Raw genomic sequence first — 23,265 nt, forward strand, 5'->3', positions numbered from 1 at the left:
ACCTGGATTCAAATTCTACTACAGAGCTATAATAACCAAAACAGTATGGTACCGCCAAAAAAAAAAAAAAAAAAAACAGGCACATGGCTCAATGGAACAGAATAGGGAACACAGAAAGAGATCTATACATCTACAGTGAACTCATTTTTGATCAAGCTGCCAAGAAAATACATAACAGAAAGGACAGTCTCTTCAATAAATGATGCTGGGAAACCGAATATTCATATGCAGAAAGAGGAAACTGGATTCCTTTATTTTGCCATATACAAAAGTTAAATTAAAAATGATTAAAAACTTAAATGTAAGAACTTAAACCATAAAACTAGTGAAATAAAACTTTTGGAAAACTCTAGAACATTGGTCTGGGAAAAAGATGTTTTGAGTAATACCCAAAGCACAGGTTACCAAAGCAAAAACAGACAAATGGGGTCACGTCAACTTTAAAAGCTGCTGCACAGCAAAGGATACAATCCACAAAGTGAGGATACAATCTCCAGAATGTGAGTAAATATTTGCAAACTACCCTTCTGATAAGGGATAAATAGCCAAAATATATGAGGAGCTAAAACAACTCTGTAGAATAAAAATCTAATAATCCAGTTTATAAATGGCCAAAAGACCTCAAGAGACATTTCTCAAAAGAAGACATACAAATGCCAAATAGGCATATGAAAAGGTCCTTAATGAGCTATCATCTCACCCAGTTAAAATGGCTTTTATCCATAAGACAGGCAACAGTAAATGCTGGTGAAGATGTAGAGGAAAGGGAACCTTTGTACACTGTTTCTGGGAATGTAAATTAGTACAACCACTATGAAGAACAGTTTGGAGAGTCCTCAAAAAACTAAAAATGGAACTACCATATGACACAGCAATCTCACGGCTAGGTATATATCAAAAAAAGGGAAATCAGTATATTAAAGACATATCTGCACTCCCTTTTTTATTGCAGCACTATTTGCAATAGCCAAGATTTGGATACCTAATGTCCTTCAACAGATGAATGGATAAAGAAAATGTGGCACATATACACAATGGAATATTGCTTAACCATAAGGAAGAATGAGATATTATAATTTCCAACAACATGGATCAAACCAGAGGTCATTATATCAGGTAAAATAAGATAGGCACTGAAAGACAAACTTCACATGTTCTCCCTCATTTTTCAGAGATAAAGATTAAAACTATTGATCTCATGGAGATAGAGAGTAGAATGATTTACCATCACAAAGGATAGTGGGGGTGGGCCAACTGAGGATGGTTAATGGGTGCAAGAATATAGTCAGATAGAATGAATAAGATTTAGTATTCGATAGCACAATAGGGTTATTACAGTAAACAATAATTTATTGTACATTTTAAAGTAACTAAAAGAGTATAATTGGAAAGTTTTTAACACAAAGAAGTGATCAGTGTTTGAGATGATGGATATCCCATTTACCCTGATGTGATTATTACACCACTATATTCCTGTTCCAAAATATCTCATATACCCCATACTATATATATACCCATTATGTACCCATACAATACAATAAAATAAAATTCTGATTCTATTGTGTGCAGTGGGTCCACAGATCCACCCAGTGGTCATTTAACTAGTTTTGAACTGTATACCTAAAATCTATATACTTGGAAATAACAGTAACCTCCCTACTGTGTTGCTAGCTTGTGGTGTAAGAGTTGTTATGGTATAAAAGACCAAGGAAAACATCTTGAACTTCTCTCAACTGTCCTTGGACCACAGAGAAGTAACTTATGACCTGAACTTCTGGTTATGTAACTGCAAGGAAAAGAACTAGAATGCCAGATATTGGTAACTATGGTGTAGTACATGTGAATATACATATGGGGAGAGCACAAAGTGTACAAATTTTGGAATCACACTTTAATAACCAAAACAAGGTATGCACCCCAAAAGAGGAATTGAACATTCAAGTAGATCAGTTAATATCAGCCAGTCTGCACCATAGGTCATGTTGGAACTGATTCAATGTACACGTGAACAGGGGGTCCTGGTGAAGAGATGGAAGAAATGTATGGGCCAGCAGCATGGACTCCCACTAACCAAGGCTGACTCAGTTATTGCTGCCTCTGAATGTCAAAATTGTCAGCAATAGGTATCAATTCTGAGCCTCTGATATGGCACCCTTCTTCACGAAGACTAAGCAGTGGACACTCGGAAGGCAAGTCAATTCCATTGGGCCTCATCTGTTATGAAAGGGTCAATATTTCATCCTCACAGGGATAAATATCTCTTCTATTCTAGGTACGTGTTTACTTTTCCTACTCACAGAAATCAGCAGCACCACTATCTGAGGACTTACAAAATACCTAATCCACAGACACAGAATTTCAAACAAAGGCATTGAAACAGGAAACCTACTGTGTAGCAAAGAGGGTATGATAGTGATCTCATGATGATAGGACCCACTGGTGTTATCATTATCATATACTGCCCTTCTCAGAAGCCATTGGCCTCATGCAGTTACTGAAGATACTGAAGGTATACAGGTTCTTCCATTTTCTTTCTTTCTTTCTTTCTTTCTTTTTTTTTTTAGTAGAGACAGGGTTTCATTATGTTGGCCCCAGGCTGGTCTCGAACTCCTGACCTTGTGATCTGCCAGCCTCGGCCTCCCAAAGTGCTGGGATTACAGGCGAGAGCCACCATGCCTGGCTGGTTCATCCGTTTTCTAAAGACACAACTGAAGCTCCAACTCAGAGGCAACACTCGAAACTGATGACATGCCACCTTTTAGGATCTAGTATATACATTAATTGGAGACCGCTACATAGTCCTGTATTCCCAAAAGAACAAAAGCATGAGTCTGGAAACCAAAGAGGGAAAAGAACACTGGCCTCAGGTAATTCTTGTTCCGTTATACCTGGAATAAATTTATGCAGCAACTCTGAGAAAGCTAGGATTATGGCTCTGACTCTTCAGAAATGTCTAGGCTACTTGGCAGCCACTAGCACAGGCTGAAATGATAGTAGTGGGTAGGAAGAATTTCGATTGGATAATAGAGGGAGATTATGAGTACCAGTTGTGACCACAAGGCCAACTGTAGCAACTATGATTTGTAGTTCATCCCTTTAACCTCTCTCTTCTAAGTTTCTTCTCACAAAATGAGACCAACAAAGACTCTGGAGGAGCTTCTACAGAAACATGTGTCATCTAAGAATGGTCATAAAATACAGTGGTCTGCACTGGCCATAAATACTGCTGCTCAGATTTTCTGCTGAGCAGAGCATAGTAGACTGACAGTCCGAGCTGCTATCTCCCTGGATTCTCCGTTGTGTTCAGCGGTCACGCTCCCCTGTGATGCTTCCAGCCAATGACTGAGTACAGCAGGGGTGCTGGAACATGACAATTTCTGCAAGACACAGCAGTGTTCCAATGAGAACCTTTGCCTCAGGAACTCCCCATTGGCCTTGTTGAAATTCCTTGACTGACTGGCAGTGAGACTCTTCTTATCCAATATCTCCTCCTTTCCCCTTTCCTTCCACTGGTGTCAGACTGCATCACAGTCTGAAGGACTACATTCACTCCTTCATCTACATTCACTCCTTCATCTACATTCACTCCTTCATCTACATTCACTCCTTCATCTTTAACGATGTATCTCTTGCACATCTAAACTCATCTGATGTCTGCTTCTCAAGGGACTGAAGCTAATACACCTTTAAAATCAGTTCTAGATTGAAGTTGCTGTGGTTGCAGGTAGAAAGTGCCAGGTTTCATTCTCAAGATCTCTTTTCATTTGCCCCTGCCAGTCCTTAAAACTTTTGTTTTCCAACTCTTTCTTCTTTTTATTCTTTCAAAAATTACGTGACAAGAAAATGATATACATTCAGAGACTGAGTATGAAGAGTAGAATAAGGAAGTGGTGTTTCCATCTTGGATAAAATTGGTAGAAAGTTTTACAGATTACATTTTTTTCAAAGGTTTGAAATTTCAGAAAGCTGACTACTGTTTTTAGATCTCCAAATAAATCTTTAAAAACATTTTTAATTAATAAAAAATAATTGTACAGATTTATGGAGTACATAGTGATGTTTTGATACATACAAAATATAGTGATCAGATTAGAGTAATTAGCTTATCTGTCATCTCAAATATTTATCTTTTTTTGTTGTTGTTGTTGGCAACATCCAATAGTCTCTCTTCTGGTTATTTGAAAATATCTATTTTTGTTAACTATGCTCATCCTACAGTGCTATAGAACATTTGAAGTTACGTCTCCTATTTAGCTGTAATTTTGTATCCTGTAGCAAATCTGTCCTGCTTTCCAATTAAATGTTGGTGTTAACTAGGGAAAGTGTCTTATGTATATACATCTGTTTCCTTTTCTTTAAACTGGACTGTATAATCTGTTATTTACTTCCATCCCAAAAATACCATATTCGTTTGGGCATGGTGGTTCATTTCTGTAATCCCTGCACTTTGGAAGGCCAAGATCGGAAGATCACTTGAGCCCAAGAGTTCAAGACCAGCCTTGGCAACATAGTAAGAACCCCGTCTCTACAAAAAAAAAAAAAAAAAAATTTTTTTTTTTTTTTAATTAGCCAAGCATGGTAGCATGTGCCTGTAGTCCCAGCTACTTAGGAAGCTGAGGTGGGAAGACAGTTTGAGCCCAGGAGGTTGAGGCTGCAGTGAGTGAGCTATGATTATGCTACTGCACTTCAGTGAAACCCTATCTTAAAAAAAAAGAAAAGAATACAATAAAATATAATAAATAAATGATAAAATAAAATACTATCTTCTATACTTGTTAGAGACTATCTCAAAGAATGATCTGTATTTTATGTGTTTGCTTATCTCTTTGTAAGAGTATAGAAGAAACATGATTTTGGTTTTATATTTTCTGTTTTCACACAAAGTTGCCTACATTGTGACCTTAACTAAATGTGTGCAGGATTAGACAGTCTGGTGCAGCAAGCTCATTATTGTCACTATAGAAGGCAGAGAAAGACTAGTTTGTACAAGTTGCCAGGAAGTGAATCTCAGCTAAACCTGAGGAAATGGGGTTTGATTATGGAATGAACATGCAGGTTTCGGATTGTTCATCATCAACTAACTGAAGATAAGAGCCATTTTTGTGTTACTGTCAGTACAGTAGTGTTTTCTGCAAAATCTAAATTCTCAAGAGACAAGCACCTGTCTTTTAGATGCACTCATCTATTCAATTTATGCTCAGTCTAGCAGAAAACCGGAAATAAAAAAGACAGGCAAAAAGAAGAAGGAGAAGGAGAAGCGAAAATAGCCAGGGTAGGGGAGACTGGACTAACTTTAATAATTTCTCATTCTTAAACCTCAAGAATGTTATAGAAATCACATAGACCAGGCGCGGTGGCTCACTCCTGTAATCCCAGCACTTTGAGAGGCCAAGGCGAGTGGATCACCTGAGGTCAGGAGTTTGAGACCAACCTGGGCAGCATGGAGAAACTCCCTCTCTCCTAAAAATACAAAAATTGGACCAGTGTGGTGTTGCACGTCTCCCAGCTACTCGGGGGGCTGAGGCATGAGAATCGCGTGAACCTGGGAGGTGGAGGTTGCAGTGAGCCAAGATTGTGCCACTGCACTCCAGCCTGGGTGATAGAGAAAGACTGAGAAAGAAGAAAGAAAGAAAGAAAGAGAGAGAGAGAGAGAGAGAGAGAGAGAGAGAGATGGGAGGGGGAGGGAGGGAGGGAGGGAATAAAAATAAATCACATAGTACTCACCAGCTCCCCTCCTCTCTCCAACACTTGATACCACTAGTCACCAGAGAGAAAAAAAAAAAATTTAGTTAAGGTCACAATATAGGCAACTTTGTGTGAAAACAGAAAATATAAAACCAAAATCATATTTTTTCTGTACTCTTACAAAGAGATAAGCAGTCAAACACATAAAATACAGATCATTCTTTGAGATAGTCTCTAACAAGTATGGAAGATAGTATTTTATACTGCCCTGGACATTTATGTAAGTTCCCTTTGAAGAAATTATTACAGTAAACAAAACACACAGTTGAATAGTTTGTGAAGTTTTTATGTAATTGCAGGTAGATCACTTGAGCCCAGGAGGTGGAGGTTGTAGTGAGCTGTGATCATGCCACTGCACTCCAGCATGAGCAACAGAGTGAGACTGTAGCAAAAAAAAAAAAAAAAAAAAAAAGTTATTATAATCCAAACTAAGATATCAAATATTGTTGGACTGGAAAATAAACTGTGTCATATTGGGCTTGCAAGTCAACCTGGAACCAGTGATTAAGCAGAAATTATAGCTAAAAACATACTGGGACACGAATGGAAGCAGTTCAAGACACTGCAATCAAAGTGGCTCCAAGAGGTAATTACTTTGTTCAAGAGGGAGTGAGATGTGACTACTGTTACATTTTAAATGCCTCTCTGGGCCTGATAATTTAAGGGACTTTTCCTCAGATTAAACATTTTTTATTTCTCAATTAAATAAAAACTTCACAAACTATTCAACTGCCAGCCAAGAGATGCAGCACTGTCCCTCAATATGCTCAGAGTCAGCTGTGGAGTTCTACATGAGCATTTTCCCACTTCCTGCTGCTGCTGCTTTTGTATGTTTTGTTTACTCTAATAATTTCTTTAAAGAGAACTTACATAAATGTCCAGGGCACTATATTTTTCTAATGTTAGTGTAAATACACCCCACAGGATAAATTAAAAGGTGACAGTGACATTTCCTTTTTATAATTAGAGTTTCCAATGGCCTGAAAATTAGCATACCTAATTTATTTCATGAAGAAACAAAGATCTATTTTCACTTAATTAGCTCTGTTTATACTGCAAATTAATCCAGTTTTTAGGTATTCTCTTCTTTGAAGCATCAGAAAAAAATGTATATTCCTTTTCTTACTCCTATGCTATTTTTTGAATTTATTAAAATACACCATATGTTTTGTGTTTTAATATATTATAGTTTGCATTTATTTAATCAGTTTTCCACTTACTTAAAAATCTCCATTCCCCCCACCTCCAACTCCTGGTAACTACTATTCTACACTCCACTTTTATGAGTTCAACTTTCTTAGATTCCACATATAAGTGATATCATTCAGTATGTGTCTTTCTGTGCCTTGCTTATTTCATTTATCATATTGTTGCAAATGACAAATTTTCCTTCTTTTCTAAAAGCTGAATAGTGAATAGAATTCCATTATGTATGTATGGTGACTATAGTTAGTAATAATAATGCATCGTATGATTGAAAATTGCTGAGAGTACATTTTAAATGTTGAATATCCACATATGGAAGAATAAAACTGGACCCATCTCTCACCATACAGAAAAATTAACTCAAAATGGATTACAGACTTAAATGTAAGACCCAACATTATAAAACTTCTAGAAGAAAACAGAGAGAAAGTGTTTCAGGACATTCATCTAGGAAAAGATTTCATGTCTAAGACTTCAAAAGCACAGGCAACAAAAGCAAAAATAGACAAGTGGGACTATATTAAACTAAAAGTTTCTGCACAGTAAAGGAAACAATCAACAGAGTGAAGAGACAAACTATTGGCTGCGGAAAAATATTTACAAACTATCTAACAAGGAAATGATATTCGGAATATACAAGGAACAATATGTAGAATATAACAGCAAAAACAAAAGGCAAAACACAGAATGAAGACTACCACTAAAAAGTGGGCAAAAGATCTGAATAAACATTTCTCAGAAAACATACAAATGGCCAACAGGTATATTTAAAAATACACAATATCATTAATCATCAAGGAATTGCAAATCAAAACCACTGTCAGATTTCATCTCATCCCCGTTAAAATGACGATTATCAGAAAGACAAAAATAGCAAAATGCTAGTGAGGATGCAGAGAAAACAGAGTCATATTCTGGTGGTGGGAATGAAAATTAGTACAGCCTTTATGGAAAACAATGCAGAGGTTTCTCAAAAAAACTCAAAATAGAACTACCATTCAATCCAGCAATTGAATTACTGGGAGTTTATCCAATGAAAAAGAAATCACTATATTAAAAAGAGACCTGTACCCTCATGTTTATTGCAGCACTATTCACTGTAGCCAAGATATGGAATAAACCTAAGTGTCCATTAACATATGAATGGATAAATAAAATGTGTTATATATTTACAATAAAATTCTATCCAGCCATAAAAATGAATGAAATCCTGTTATTGGCAGCAACATGGATGGAACTAGAGGTCATTATGTTAAGTGAAATAAGCCAGGCACTGAAAGACAAATATCACACGTTCTCACTCATATGTAGGAGTTAGAAAACTTGATCTCATGGAGGTGGAGAGTGGAATGATTCTTACCAGAGCCTATGAAAGAGGTGTGTCGGGGAAGATAGTGATGAAGAGAGGTTGATTAATGAGTATTAGCAGACAGATAGAAAGAATAACTACCAGTGTTTGATAACACAGTAGGGTGACTTTGGTTAATAATTTATTGTTTTATTCTGAGTTGCCTGATCATTAAAAATTTTTTTTAAAAAAGCTTTAAAACTTTATTGTATTTTTCAAAATAACTGGATATAGGATTTGAAATGTTCCCACCACAAAACAAGATGAGCATTTGAGGTAATAAATTTGTCCATTTCAAAAATAAAATAAAATAGTTCAACAAATATTTAAAGAGCTTACTAGGTCCAGGGCATGGTGCTCAGTAACAAGAGAGCTAACATTGTTACACAGGCATTTCTTATTGTAACATTTGTTTCATTCATTAATTCATTTATCCATTCATTCCACACATTTATACCAATAAATTATTTGTTTTAGACACAGGGAAACAGTAGTGTGTTATGTAAGTTATGTAAGTTTTATAAGACAAGAATTTCTGCATTATTGTGACCCAAGAATTCTAACAAGACAGGTAAATTTAAACACAAAATATATAATGATACGTTTAGACAGTTAAAGCTGCTAAGAAAACCAACCAGAGTAATGTGATAGTTACATAAGGCTGAGGGTACTGTGACTCTCCACACGTATCACGTTGAGGAGGTGACATCTGTGCTAACATATGGACTGCACATGTCTTTTAGAGATTTGATCCTATATTAGTACATATTTATTTTTGTGTATTGTTTATGCATGTATCTTCCCCAACAAATGAATGACAGGCTAGATGAGACAACAAAAGTTTCAAAATTCATAGATTGGCATAATGTTGATTTGAACCTACTTCAAATTGCTTTCACTTTAATTTACATCTGAACCTATAACCACACAGTACAAAGGATAGAATAGACCAGAAGAACTAACAAGTTGACACAACTTCTTTGTGATTCCCTAGGGATCATGAAGACATACCCTGAGTTCCCTGTTCAATGCAGTCCACCTAAAACTCTAGTATGCCATGGCCGGGTGTGGTGGCTCACGCCCAGCACTTTGGGAGGCCAAGGTGGGTGGATCACGAGGTCAAGAGATCGAGACCATCCTGGCCAACACGGTGAAACCCCGTCTCTACTAAAAATCCAAAAAAAAAAAAAAGAAAGAAAAAAAATTAGCCGGATGTGGTGGTGCACACCTGTAGTCTCAGCTACTCAGGAGGCTGAGTCAGGAGAATTGCTTGAATCCGAGAAGCAGAGGTTGCAATGAGCCAAGATCGTCCCACTGCACTCCAGCCTGGCAATAGAGTTAGACTCTGTCAAAAAAAAAAAAAAAAAAAAAAAAACTCTAGTATGCCATTTTCCAGGGGCAGCAGGGAAACGCAAATCTGTGGCTCACTGAAGTTATATCATTAGGCTGAGAAATAAGCCTTATCAAAACTCAAGGCTCTACCTAAATCTACATAAAGGAATTCATAACGGGATTCTTTCTGCACCATAATTATGTACTTCCTTTGATTAATTCTGAAAGTATAAATAAAATTACGTTAGACTAGGACAAAGCCTACAAAGACAGTAAATTCTCTGAGGGAGGAATAAAAAAAGTCCTTCCCTGACTTTACCAGTTTCTGGTGGCTTCAGGCATTCCTTAGTTTGTGACAGCATAACGCTAATTACCTCTCCTTTTGTCTTCACATGGCTTTCTCCATTGCATCTTTCTGAGTCAAATTCCTCTTTTGCCTTTCTCTTATGTGGAACCCTGTCCTTGGATTGAGGTGTCACCCTAACACCTTCAAAGGCTAATTTTTCCAAGTAAGCTCATGTTCACAGGATTTAGGAAATAGGCATATCTTTCTGGGGAGCACAGTTCAACTTACTACACTTACTGATAATAAGTACCACAAAATTTAGCATTTAATTGATCTCCAGTGGTTCTCTTCTGCTACTTTTTTTTTTTTCCATTTGCAATAGCATCTGTTTTATAGTAGGAATTAGACATTGGAGGAACTGCATTCTATCATTCTGACACAGATTTATTGCCTCCAAAAGCATTATTATCTCCTGTCACTAAACACTGAGACCTTTGACACCATGACATATAAAAAAGCTCAAATTATAATGTTGACTCATCTTTGTTCATTTTGCGACTCTATTTTCTTATTTTCAGGAGATAGCAATGGCATATATTTCACAATTAGTGTCACAACTGAATGAGATAACATATCTAGTATAATTTGCTAATGTAAATCAGTATACTAAAAGTATAATTAAATTATTAGTCTGATGACTGTGTTCATATTGTAAGATTTTGAAATTAAAAGAAAGTCTTCTGCTTTATGGAAGTTATATGTTGGTTGTCTACCAAATAGTCTTCTGAATTCCACCTTTCATAATACCTTTATTTATGACCGGCAAGGTCTGCCCCCCAATATACAGGGAAAAATATCTAACACATCCCCAGCCTTCACTGTAGCTGGGACATAGTCATTATGGATAACAGAACCTGAGAGAAAGGCCTTTGGAAGATCTGAGGAAAGGTTTTCATCCTCGAGAGAAAGTGATAAGCACAGAAAAACTACCCCATTTTCTGGTGTGTGCCTGTGGACGTGACTATGTGACTATATAAGCTGTCCTGAGTTGCATTAGTCATCTTGTAAATACAAAGACACAAGTCTGAGAAGAAAGGCAAGCAGACAGAGGATGCTACCTCATACAGAAGAAGAGTTTGAATTCTTAATGACTTGATGACATCACTACATCAATTCTAAAACTACCTTGCTTTCAAATCTCGGGAGAAAAAATTAATTTTCATATTGTTTAAGCTAACATTTTGCTAGTTGCTGGCAAAGGCATCCTACCTAATTTCCCTTCTACTATTTGCTTCACTGGCACAGATTAAGTGCTTAACATTTCCACAGATTGATTTAAAATTATATTACTCTTCATCTTATGCTTGTGTTAGCTGGGGAAGCAGACAATATTCTTATTTATTTTGTGAGGCAAAGATAGAAAATCTCAGAGCACTGAAGAAACATTGTTCAGGTTACTTGTCAATATGTCAATATGCTTAACTGAATTTCACAGACCAGAGATCTGAAGTAAACAAGTGCAAAATTTAAAGAAGGGACCAAATACAGTGGCTGGCACCTATAATCTCAACACTTTGGGAGGCCAAGGCAGGAGGATGGCTTGAACCAAGGAGTTTGAGACCAGCATGGGCAACATAGTGAGATCCTGTTTTTATGATAAAATAGAAAAGAGAAATTAGCTGGGCATAGTGGCATGCATCTGTAGTCCCAGCTACTTGGGAGGCTGAGGTGGGAGGGTCACTTGAACTCAGGAGGTCGAGGCTGCCCCATGAGTTGTGATTTTGCCACTGCATTCTGGCCTGGGTTAAAGAACAAGACCATGTCTCAAAAAAATTTTTTTTGAAAGAAGACATGCCTTAGGCAAGAAATAAAAACTGATACGAAAAGCAAAACTCTGCTCTGTAGAATAGTTTTACAATGACAGTTTTACAGATGGGTTAACAAAGTTTTATAGCTTAATACTTAACAGATCTCTGTTCCTTTGATTGTGGTTACTACTAAAATTTTCTCTAATCTCTGTTTTTCGCATCCTGACAGCTTTCACTTATGGGATCACCACTAAGAAATATACAGAATTCTGGCCCATAGTGCATTTAAATTCAGAAATGCTAGCCTAGAAAATGCTCAGGACTACTTACATTTATGGGTGAGGTTTTTTGGGAGATGAGTCCTCACCTAATCTCAATTCTATTATTATAATTTGAGCCATCTACATCATAAGCATTTAAGAAATTGTTTTTCAGGCTGTGATCATAATAAAAATTGCATCAAATAAATTTTACCAGGTGAGCAATCAAGAGTGCTGAAGTATTGCTTTCCGATTCTATCCTAGCCAGCAATTTAGCTCTCAGCGAGAAGACTCAATGTCACTTGAACAACTGATGAATTCTCTTAAATAATTGCAGGATGTTGGAAGCATTACTGGCAGGAAAGCTGGCTTATTTTTTAGTGGTTGAAATAATTTCATGACTCATAGCATTGATTAGGAACATAATGGCTGTCCACAGCAGCTGACCAAGGCTCCATTTGCAGTCACAGCTGGAGCTGCTGGAAGTCATCTTCCAAATGTCAGTGCAGAGAAACCTGCTTTGAAGAGCTCTAGTTGAAGTGGCAAATGGAATTACGGACAGCCTAGGCACCTATCACATTGGCTTTGTCTCTCCTCATCTTGGTGAGAGGTATCATCTCTTAGGTCTAAGGTTATAGCTATCCATACCATTTTTGACATTTTATTGTATTTCAAGGGCTCTGCTGCATCTCTTTAATATAATAATTCTCAATATTATTTGCTCATAAAAATTATCTCTGTGTGAAATGTAGATTGCTGGATTCAGTCTTCTGAGATTCAATCTCAGAGTTCAAACAGTGAGGTACAATTTTTAACAACTGCTTCTCCTCCTCCAGATGATTCCTCCTAGGATGCCTGAACCTCTCTTTGAAAGGCATATATGAGTGATAAAAATGGTGGATTGTATAGTAAAATCAATATTATTAGAAAAGGACTTTAGTTAGGGATATACTACGTATTTATACCAGCATTTTAAAGGTATAACATTAATTATAACAAAAATTCTAGGAATAAGGTGATCAGATTGAGAAATACAATTACAGAATACTCAGTTAAATTTGAATTACAGACACAATACATTTTTTAAAAGTATTTTCTGTTCAATATTTGGAACATACATATGTTAAAAATAATATATGTTATTTATCTAAAATTGTGTCCTGTATTTTATCCAGCAATCCTGTCTAGGCAGGGTAACCTAGTCATGAATTTGGATTATCACTTATCCTCTAGATATAAAGTTACACTGGGCTATTAATAAAATTCATGTTGGGCGTGGTGGCTCACGCCTGTAATCCCAGCACTTTGGGAGGCCAAGGCGGGTGGATCACGAGGCTAGGAGATCAAGACCATCCTGGCTAACACGGTGAAACAAAAAATTAGCCAGGCGTGGTGGCGGGCGCCTGTAGTTCCAGATACTCGGGAGGCTGAGGCAGGAGAATGAGGTGAACATGGGAGGTGGAGCTTGCAGTGAGCCGAGATCGCGCCACGGCACTCCAGCCTGGGCGACAGAGCGAGACTCCATCTCAAAAAAAAAAAAAAAATTCATTAAAGTTTTATATATAGGGATCTATGTTCCAGAAATATTGTCTAGTCAGATATCAAACTGTAAAATCTTCAGAAAGTTGGTTTTGCTAAACCATTGTTGCTAAGTTAACTTATATAAGTTTAGACATTTAGGAGATATTATTTATAAAATAGTAACAGTTACAGTCCAAAAGTTTAGAGGCAAATTTAATACCACTACATTTCTTGTAGGACAAGTTTGGTGTTATTGAAGTCCCTCAGCTTTTATTCTTCTAGGAAAGTCTTCATTTCCTCTTTGTGTTTGAAGGATAATTTGCTGGATACAGCATTCTCAAATAGAAGTTTTTTTTTGTTTGTTTGTTTTTTTGTTTGTTTGTTTTGCCTTCAGCACTTTAAATATGTCATGCTATTCTCTCCTGACCTGTAACGTTTCCACTGAACAGTCTACCATTTCTTTACATATTATTTGTTTCTTTTCTTTTTCTGTTTTTAAGACCTTACTTTATCTTTGTCCTTTGGAAGTTTGATTATAAATTATAAATTTATTGATTATAAACTTATACATTATAAATTTAAAAGTTTATAAAATAAAAATGTTACTTAAAACAGTTTATAAAGTAAAAATATTTTGGAGGAACGCTGCATTCTTTTCCATGCTTTTTTCTTTTATTTCCTCCAACTGTGTATTTTCAAATACCTTTTCATTTAAGCTCACTATTTCTGCTTCTGCTTGATCAATTCTGCTATTAAGAGCTTCTTATGCATTCTTCAATATGTCAGTTGCATTTTTCTGCTCCAGAATTTCTGCTTTATTCTTTTTTAATTATTTCAATCGCTTTGTAAAATTTATCTGATAGGATTCTGAATTCCTTTTCTGTGTTATTTTAAATTTCATAGAGCTTCCTTAAAACACCTAATTTGAATTCTCTACCTTAAAAGTTACACGTATCTGTGTTTCTGGGATTGGTCTCTGATGCCTTCTTTATTTCACTGGGTGAGGTCATGTCTTCCTGGATGGTCTTGATGCTCATGGATGTTCATGGGTGTCTTGACAATGAAGAGTTAGGTATTTACTGTAGTCTTCATAGGCTGGGCTTGTGTATATCCATACTTCTTGAGAAAGCTTTCCAAGTATTTGAAAGGCCTTGGATGTTATGACCTAAGTCTTCAGTTACTAACACCATATCAGCATTAAGGGGCACCCGAAGCCCAGTAACACGGTGCCCATTGGTTGCCTTGGGTATGGTGCAGGAGAACTCCCTGGGTTACCAGGCAGAGGCTCTTTTTCTCTTCCCTTATATTCCCCCAAACAATCAGAATCTCTCTGTGTGTGCTCAGCTTCCTTTAGCTGCAGGAATGATGACACAAGCACCCCTGTGGCCACCACCACTAGGATTGCACTGGATCAGACCTGAACACAGCACAGCACTGGGTCTTCCCCAAGGTTCACAGTGACCATTGTATGGCTACCACCTGTGTTCACTCAAGGTCCAAGGACTCTACAGTGAGTAAGTGGCAATTCCAGCCAAGTTTGCCTCTTTCCCTTCTGGGTAGCCAGTTCCGTCCAGCCCTGGGCAGGTTCAGAGATGCCATCTGGAAGCTGGGGCCTGAAATCTGGACATGTAGGAAGCTACCTGGTGCTCTATTCTGTAGCAGCTGGGCTGGCACCCAATCCACAATACAATGCCCTTCCCACTTTTCCCTCCCCTTTCTTAAAACAGCAGATGATCTTTCTATAGCCACCACCGCCTCAGGCCCACAGTGAGTGCTGCCCGCCTACTGCCAATGTTCACTCAAGGCTCAATGGCTCTTCAGTCAGCTTGTGCTGAATGCTGCAAAACCAAGCTCTCTCCTTCCTAGGCATTGGGCTCCTCTCTGGCCCAGAGCAGGTCCAAAAATACCTCCCAGAAGCCAACGCCTGGAATCAGAGACCCCAAGAGCCCAGCTGGTTCTACTTCATTGTGGCTGAGCCAGTACTCAAGCTGCAAGACAAGTCTCCTTTACTCTTCCCTCTCCTTTGCTCAAGCAGGAGTCTATCCCTTTAGCTACCACACCTGAGAATGTGCTGGGTAACACCTGAAGATAGCAGGGTTCTGAGTTTCACACAAGGCCCCAGGCAAGTACTGCCTCACTACCACTGCTGATTATTCAGGGCCAAAGAACTCTTTAGTCGGTAGATAATAAGTCCTGCCAGGACTAGGTTCTTCCCTTTAAGAGAGCAGGTTCCTTTCTGGCCCAGGGTGTGTCTAGATACGTTGTCCAGAGCTAGGACCTGTAATGGGAGGCCTCAGGACTCTACCTGTTGTCCTTTTCTCCTATGGCTGAGCTGGTAGCCAATTTGCAAGACAAGATCCCTTTACTTTCTCTTCTCTTCTCAAGCAGAAGGAAGGAGTCTATCCCAGAGCTGTGAACTGTGCTGCCTGAGGTTGGGGGAGGGGAGATGAAAACACTTCCGGGGTTGCCCAGCTTCATATCTCACTAGGTTACCTGTACTCCAAGTCCGCTAGTTCTGAGCCCAGCACAAAACCAAATCTTGCCCAGGAATTGCACTCTTTGTGGCCTAGAGTGCCTTTCAAGTTTATTTAGAACCTCAAAGCACTTTAGCACATGGCAGCAATTCTCGTTGGAACTCAGATTCCAAACACTGGGATCGACAATTTGCCTCTGGTTAGAACTGATCTACATGCTTACTCCATGAGCACCAGCTTAGTTCTGCTCCATGTTGCCTTCCACTGTGACAGAGAAGCACTGAGTTCCAATGCAAAGTCCCACCATCACTGCACTCTTCATTCCCCCAAGCACACAGATTTTCTCCCTCTACCATGTGGCTATTGTCAAAGGATGGAGAAGGAGTGGTGTAGGTAATTTACAACTGTTGTTTTTACCCTCTTCAGCGCATCTTCCCTTAATATCATGTAAAAACTTTGTACTGTGATCACTCACCTGATTTTTAGTTTACTTGAAGGTGTTTTCTGTGTGGATAGTTGTTTAGTTTAGTGTTACTGCAGGGGTTATGATCACCTGAGACTTCCATTTGGCCATCTTATTCTGCCTCCCTCTCTATCATTATTTTTAAACGTATTCCTACTTATTTTTAAAAAGTTAACTGTAAAACAGCCTCAGATCCTTCAGAAAGTATTTTGAATAAGGTGTATTATTATAGGAAATGACAGCTCTGTGTTTGTTATTGCCCCTAAAGACCTTCTAGTGGGACAAGATGTGGAAGTGGCAGACAGTGATATTGATAATCCTGATATTGTGTAGACATAGACTAATGTGTGTTTTTATACCTGAGTTTTCAAGAAAAATGCTGAAAATTTTTAAAAACTTTTTAACAGAGAAAAGTTTATAATGATATAACGAAAGAAAATATTTTTGTACCACTTTACAATGTATGTTTTAAGCCAACTGTTATTACAGAAGAGTCAAAAATTTAAAATATTTAAAAGTTTATGAAGTAAAAATGTTACTTAAAACAGTTTATAAAGTAAAAATGTTATAAAGTAAAAATGTAAGTTAGATTTATTTTAACATTGAAGAAAGAAAAATGGTCTTATAAATGTAACGTAGCCTAAGTGTATAGTACTAATAAAGTTTACTGTAGTGTGCAACAATGTCCTAGGCCTTTGCATTTACACTTCTCTCATTCACTGACTTACTCAGAGGAACTTCCTGTATTGTAAATTCCATTCATGTTAAGTGGACAACACAGATGTACCATTCTCTATCTTTTATATCATATATTTACTATACCTCTTCTATGTTTAGATATGTTCAGATACACACATACTTATCATTATGTTGCACTTACAGTACTCATTATAGTAACTTGCTGTACAGATTGGTATTTCAAGAACAATGCATTATACCATATAGCCTAGATATATAGTAAGCTGTATCACATAGATTTGTATAAATACACTTTATGATGCTTGTACAATGACACATATTACCTTGTGACACATTTGTCCAAATGTATTACAGTCATTCTGTATTCTGTAATACAGAATAGCTGGGATTACAGGCGCTGGCTACCACGCCAGGCTAATTTCTTTTTGTACTTTTAGTAGAGATGTGGTTTCACCATGTTGGCCGGGCTGGTTTTGAACTCCTGACCTCAAGTGATCTGCCCACCTCACCCTCCCAAAGTGCAAAGTGCTAGGATGATAGGCGTGAACCACCCCGCCTTGTGACACATTTATCCAAATGTATTCCAGTCATTCTGTATTCAAAGTGCTGAGAAAAACTCTGCCACAAAAGAATACTGTACTTGGCAAAGCTGTCCTTCAGAGATGGAGAAATAAAGACATTCACAGATAAACAAAAGCTAAGAGAGTTCATCAACACTACACTTGCCTTCTAAGAAATTCCAAAGTGAGTTCTTTGAGATTAAATAAAATTATGTTAAGTAATAACATGAAATCATATTAAATTATAAAACTCTCTGGCAAAGGTAAATATAGAGTCAAAATCAGAAAACTCTAATACAAAATGATGACATGAACACCAATTTTAACTCTAGTATAAAGGTTAAAAATAATAAGATTAAAAGTAATTTTAGCTATAATAACTTGTTAATGGATACACAGTACAAAAGAAGTATGATATCATAGCATAAAATGTCATGGATAAAGAAAGAAAAATTGTAGTTTGTATGCAAATAACATTAACTTGTTATCAGCTTAAAAAAGAATATTATAACTATAAGACATTTTATGTAAGTCTCATGGTAACACAAAAAACAAATCTCTAGTACGTGTATGAAAAAATAAAGAGAAAAGAATCAAAACATACCACTATTAAAAATGAACAAAACACAAGAGAAGATAACAAGAAAGAAGCAAGGAACAAAGAAGATACAAAACAGTTAGAAAAACAAATTACTAAATGGAAATAGAATCTTTGCCTACCAGTAATTACTTTAAATGTAAATGGATTTAATTCTACAATCAAAAGATATAGAGTGACAGAATGGATAAAACAAAAAATCCAGCAATATAATGCCTACCAGAGACTCAATTTAGCTTTAAGGATGTACATAGACTGAAAGTAATGGAATGCAAAAAGATAAAATGAGAATGATAACCAAAGAGAGCAAGAATGGCTACAGTTATATCAGAAAAAATAGACTGCCAATATTTACCACAAGAGACGAAGGAGATCACTATATAATGATAGAGGGGACAATTAATTAAGAAGCTATAACAATTGTTATTATATTTCTACCCAGTATCAGAATACTTAAATATATGAAGCAAACATTAACAGAACTGAGCGATTAATACACAGCAATAGGATAATAGTTGGGGACTTCAATAACCCAGTGTCAAAAGTATATACATAATCTGGACAGAAGATCAATAAGGAAAAATGGACTTTAGTAATGCTCTAGACCAAATAAACCTAACAGACATATATTAGAATAATCTATCCAATAGCAGCAACGTACACTTTTTCTCAAGTATATGTAAAATATTCTCCAGGATATATCAAATATTAGGACACAAAACAAGTCTAAAAAAATGTAAGAAAAGTGAAATCATATCAAGTATCTTTTCTACTTGACAATGGTGTGACTACAGATCAATAACAGGAGGCATTTTGGAAAATTCACAAATAGGTAATAATTTAACAACACACTGTTGAAAACCAAGGAGTCAAAGAAGACATTAACAAGGAAATCAAAAATTACCTTGAAACAATAAAAACAGTATGCCCAAACCTAAATGCAGAAAAAAATGATCTCAAATAAAAAATCTAACTTAATACTTCAAGGAACTACAAAAAAATGAAGTAAGAACAAAGTTAGCAAAATTAAAATTGTAATAAATATTAGAGTTGAAATCAATGAAATGGAGACTAGAAAGGCAAGAGGCAATATAAAAGATGAATGAAAGCATATTATTTTTTTGAAATGATAAACAAAATTTAAAAGATAAATAAAATATTTAGCTAGGCTAACCAGAAAAATAAGAAAGTGTTCAAATAAATATAATTATAAATGAAAGAGGAATTATTCATACAGATACCACAGAAATTTAAAGAATCATGACACTAACATGAACAATTATATGCCAACAAAACTGGATAATCTAGAAAAAATATTTACATTTTTAGGAACGTAAAACTTATTGAGACTGAATGATGAAGAAATAGATAATCTGAACAGACCAATAATGAGTAACAAAGTTGATTCAGTAATCAAAAACATCCCAACAAAGAAAAGCCCAAGACTAGATGGCTTCATGAGGAATTTTACCAAGCATTTAAAGAACTTCAATCCTTTTCAAACTCTTCCAAAAAACTGAAGAGCAGAAAACACTTCCAAACCTATTTTATGAGACCAGCATTACTCTCAAACCAAAGCCAGATAAGGACTCTGCAAGAAAAGAAAACTATAGGCCAACATGACTGAGGAAGATATGCGCAAAAATTTTCAACAAAATGTAGTAAACAGAATTCAACAGCACATTAAAAGAATCATACACCATGATCAAGTGGAATTTATTTCTAGGATGCCAGGATGATTCAAAACACACAGGTCAGTCAATGTGATACACCACATTAACAGAATGAAGGACAAAACCCATGCGATCATCGCAATAGATGCAGAAAGAGTATCTGACAAAATTCATCGCTGTTTCATAATTACAAAAGAAATAACTCTCAACAAGTTAGATATAGAAGAAATGTACCTCAATATAATAAAAGCCATCTATTATAAAACTGCAGTTAACATTATACTCAATGGTTAAAAGCTAAAAGTTTTTCTTCTAAGATCAGGAAAAAGACAGGTCTGTCCAGTCTTTAACAGAGTAGTGGAAGTCCTAGCAGAGCAGTTGGCACGAAAAAGAAAGAAAAGGCATCAAAATCACAAAAGTATACTAAATCTGCTTGTAGAGTGCATGATATATATATATAGAAAACCCTAAGAACTCACACAAAAAAAAATTAGACTAATAAAGAAATTCAATAAAGTATTATTTAACATCAACATACAAAAATTAGTTGCATTTCTATACACTAACAACAAACTCTCTGAAGATAAATTTTTAAAAAATTGCATGTACTATAGCACTGAAAAGAATAAAATATTTAAGAATAAATTTGACCGGACATGGTGGCTCATGCCTGTAATACCAGCACTTTGGGATACCTGAGGCAGATGGATCACTTAAGGTCAGGAGTTCAAGACCAGCCTGGCCAACATGATGAAACTGCATCTCTACTAAAAATGCAAAAATTAGCCAAGTGTGGTGGTGCACATCTGTAATCCCACCTACTGGGAAGGCTGAGACATGAGAATTGCTTGAACCCAGGAGGTGGAGGTTGCAGTGAGCTGAGATTGTGCTGCTACACTCCAGCCGATGTGACAGAGACTCTGACTCAAAAATAAATAAATACAATACAATAAAATAAAAATGAACAAATTTAACCAGGATGTGAAAGATATATACACAGAAAAGATCAGACATTGATGAAAGAAACTGAAAATACAAATAAATGGAGAAACAACATGTTTACAAATTCAAAGAATAATAAAATGTCCATGCTACAAAAAGCAATCAATACATTCAATGGAATCCTTAACAAAATTTCATTGCATTTTTATAGACACACACACACACAAAATTAAAATTTATGTGGAACCATAAAAGACCCAAAATGGGAAACACAGTCTTAACAAAGAAAAGCAAAGTTGAAGGTATCATACTTTCTGATTTCAAACTATATTACAATGATAGAGTAATCAAAACAATGAAATACTGACATGAAAACAGACACATAGCACAAAGAAACAAAATAGAGACCCCAGAAATAAATGTATATATATAAGATAAACTAATCTTTTACAAGAATGCCAAGAAAACCCAATGGGGAAAAGATAATCTCTTCATTAAACAGTGTTGGGAAAACTAAATATCCACATGCAAAGGAATAAAATTGGACCATTGGACCATTATCTTACCCCATATAAAAAAAAAATTAAGTGAAAATAAATTGAGGGCATGAATATTATATCAGAACCTGTAAAACTGCTAGAAGAAAATATAGGAATAAAGCCTCTCGATGTTAGCCTTGACAATATATTTTTCATATAACATCAAAAGCACAGGTAACAAAAATGAAAATAAACAAGTGGACTATGTATAACTAAAAGGTTTTTGCACAGCAAAGGGAACAATAAACAAAAAGGAAAGGCAACCTTCAAAGTGAGGATAAACATTTGCAAACCATATATGGGATAAGGGATTGATATTTAAAACATAGAATAAACTTCTATATGTCATAATAGCAAACAATAAAACTGATTTAAAAATGAGAAAAGAACTTGAATAGATATTTTTCCAAAGGAGACGTATGAATAACCATTTTCGTCTTATATGAAAACATGCTCAGCAACACTAATCATCAATAAATGCAAATCAAAAACACAAAGAGATGTTACCTCACATCTATTAGGATGGCTATTATCAGAAAGACAAGAGATAAGTGTTGATGAAAGAGGGGGTGAAGAAAAGGGCCCCCTAGTATGCTGTGGGTGAGAATATAAATTGGTATAGCCATTATGGAAAACAGTATAAAGTTTCCTGAAAAAAATTAAAAATTAAACCACCATATGATCCAGCAATCCCACTTCTAGGTATATATCCAAAGGAAATGAAAACACTGTCAATGAGAATTATCACCACCATTTAAAAATAATGATAGACATTTCTGGGCAACAATGAAAGTGAAAGATGTAAGTTGAAGCTACAGCAGAAGACGATGTCTTTGTGGCCCTGGGTCAATGAGCCCAATGAGCTGAGGAAATTCACCAGTCCCCGCTTTGAAGCCAACAACCTTGTCACCTGGCCTTCAGTTGCTCTGCAGAGTCTTCTGCTGTGGGAAGGTATTTTCCTACATTGGAATAGATCTTCTAAGTATTTGGATGAAGCAGATGAAGAAATGGTTAACATCATTGAATATAACAAGGAATTACAAGCAAAAGTCAATACCCTTAGAAGGCAATTGGCAGAACTGGAAACAGAGGACGGGATGAAAGAGTCCCTGAAAGATCTCCTCACACCGTTTACAAGAATCTTCCTGGGCCTGTGTCCGCCATTCTCTCCTTGTGCCCTTCAGTTCACTTTTACATGGTAGCCTTGAAGTGAAGGGTTTAGACGTGGGACTCCTCTAATGTCATGGATTTCTCAATACTGTATGAATAATGAAATTTACTGTCATAACTCATGTTTCATATGGCCTGTTAGGCCCTGTCACTTTGGGAGCCAGAAGGAGGTGCTAGTCATTGTATTTTTATGTGGAACAGATGACCTATTTAATGTCATGCCATTTTCAAGACTAAACCAGAAAAACATTGAATACCTGAATATACCAGTAACAGGCTCTGAAATTGAGGCAATAATTAATAGCCTACCAACCAAAAACAATCCAGGACCAGACAGATTGACAGCCAAGTTCTACCAGAGGTACAAAGAGGAGCTGGTACCATTCCTTCTGAAACTATTCCAATCAATAGAAAAAGAGGGAATACTCCCTAACTCATTTTATGAGGCCAGCATCATCCTGATAACAAAACCTGGAAGAGACACAACACAAAAAGAGAATTTTAGGCCAATATCCCTGATGAACACCGATGCAAAAATCCTCAATAAAATACTGGCAAACCAAATCCAGCAGCACATCAAAAAGCTTATCCACCACAATCTAGTTGGCTTCATCCCTGGGACACAAGCCTGGTTCAACATA

Source organism: Theropithecus gelada, chromosome 4 (genome assembly GCF_003255815.1).
Source record: "Theropithecus gelada isolate Dixy chromosome 4, Tgel_1.0, whole genome shotgun sequence".
NCBI classification, from domain to species: domain Eukaryota; kingdom Metazoa; phylum Chordata; class Mammalia; order Primates; family Cercopithecidae; genus Theropithecus; species Theropithecus gelada.